We start from the raw sequence: 2,223 nt of genomic DNA, 5'->3' as shown, positions 1-2,223 counted from the left end.
CGCCCCGCGTCCGCGCACCTGTGGCCCCAGGTAAGCGGGCCCCGTGGGCGGGGGCGCGTCCGGGGCGCTCGAGAGCGCTCGCAGGCGCCGGAGGGGTTAAGTGCCGATCCCCAGGCCGGGCGACAGTGAGACCCGAACCGTGGCCCTGGACGTCACAGTCTGGGGGAGCCCCGGACAGCCCCCTCCCTCGCCTCCTCCCTTAAGGCAAATCGGAAATCCCAGCACCAGAGCTCCAGCCCCGGGACTTGGACTTTGGGGCTGTCTTTTGGGGTGTCCTCTGCTGACCCCTTCCCGGGAGCACTACCAGCCCGGTCTAGGGCGGGCGCGCGATGGTTGCTTCTTGGGGGCTCGGGGGAACAGAAAGGTCTTGCTTTTGTTTCTTAGAAACCCGTGACCAGGGTGTCTGGGGGAGACAAAGCCCCAGCCATGGCCATTTCTTGGTAGTTTGGTGCCCACGCAGGAGGCAGCCCGCCTGGGTCCGCACACCCCTCCCCACGCGAGAGACCACCCCTGGGGCACCGGCAGCGCACCGCCCCATGTCCCCCACATCAGAGAGGAACAGTTGAGTCCGATCACACGAGGTGGGGTGGGAGGGTCAGGCCATCCTGCCTGGGACACAAGTGGGGCATCGGAGGGAGCCCCCGTGTGTTGGAGACAAGCGTGTGTTGTCTTTTTGTTTTGAAGTTGACCGGACTGGGGCGGATAGAGAGAGGCCAGCCATGTAACGCCTGTGGTGACCAGTGTCCTGGGTTCGACTTGCATAAATGGAGGTAGGACGTCTTAAAAGCCCAATACTGAACGGAGGGGAAAAGACCCCATATTTATATACTTTTCCCCCCTTTTAAATGTCACTAGTAAGTCACATGGAAAGAATGCAAAGGCTGTTCCTTTAAGAGTGGGGCTACATCTGCTCCAAATATTAAAGGTGGAAATGGTGGCCAGACACTGGGGGATGCAGGAGAGCTGGACTCGGGCTGCATTTCCCCGATGTGAGGGCTTTAGATCCTTGCCCCAGCACCAGCACTGCGTGTCTAGGTAACTCAGCCCCAAACAATTCAACCTGGGTATGGCAGTGTTGCCAAGTGCAACAGTGCAGTGCGTGTAGGATTCCCTGCACTAGCTGGTGTTTTCCAACTGTGTTTTTAATTCAGCCCCTGTAACTCTGGGTCCCAACCACAAATCCACCACTGCCCGCCTGCGCCGTGTCAACCCTCTGCAGTGGCCAGATGTTTCTTATTAATGTGCCTCCAATGTTGACTTCCAGGCAGCCCCAGCCTGGATTGCAATGATTATGTTTGGGAGACATGGGATCTGGGTGCCCTCCCAGTGCATCTGGCTGCTGGGGCTCTGGTAGGGAAAAGTGGGGGTGCAGGCTTACAGGCTCTGTTTGGTGATGTAAAGAGAAAAGGTGAATCCTCGCTGGCATCTTTATAAAAATAAAAAACTGGTGACAGGAAAAAATTATCCAATATCATAACACGTTCTCTCTTGGATTAGTGCATCTTTCCTCCTTTCCCCGCCACTCTTGTCCCTTTGAAGAAGGCTGTTTCTGGATACTAGGGAAAAAAGCCTACTTTGATTGCCCCCCACGCCCCCATATTTGTGCATCTCTACTTTGCCCCATTTGTAATGTGTGCTGGGCACCCAGTTACACAGGAACTCCCAGCCAGCTCCGTCAGAAATTAAATGCTTTTGTTCCTGCCTCCGATGGGTCTGGCAGCCTCTTTGCCTTTGTTTCAGGGCACTGAGCGCAACCCTTATGGCTCCTGAGCATTTAATAACTTCTGTGTCAGAGTCAAGGCAGGCTTATAAATATGTAATTGGCAGACATAGACATCCATCAGTCATGCCAATGTTGTAGCCCAAAGAGGTGCTCTGGGCTGGCCCCTTGTGTGTCCCCAGTGTGAAAGTGGGTGATATGTAGGAATATGTGCCTTATTTTGTAACCCCAGCCCATTGTGACAGCACCACCGATTGCTTCCTTTTTGATCCATCCTGTGCTCTGCTGGGGCTGGGACAGGCAGAGTGAGAAGCAGGATGAGTGATTTCCAACTTCCCTTTTCTTTGGGTCATCTCCTGGCCAGAGGCCTTGCAGGAGAGTATCGAGTTTGGCTGTGTGACCTCTGACCTTCAGGCAGTCACTAAATCTCCATAAGGTCTCAGTTTCCCTACTGGTTAGTGGGCATAATAATGGTACTCGCTGCAGAGTGATATTGTAGGGAT

This window comes from Galeopterus variegatus, unplaced genomic scaffold (assembly GCF_000696425.1).
Source record: "Galeopterus variegatus unplaced genomic scaffold, G_variegatus-3.0.2 Scaffold2858, whole genome shotgun sequence".
NCBI classification, from domain to species: Eukaryota; Metazoa; Chordata; class Mammalia; order Dermoptera; family Cynocephalidae; genus Galeopterus; species Galeopterus variegatus.
Note: the sequence above shows the minus strand (reverse complement) of the source record.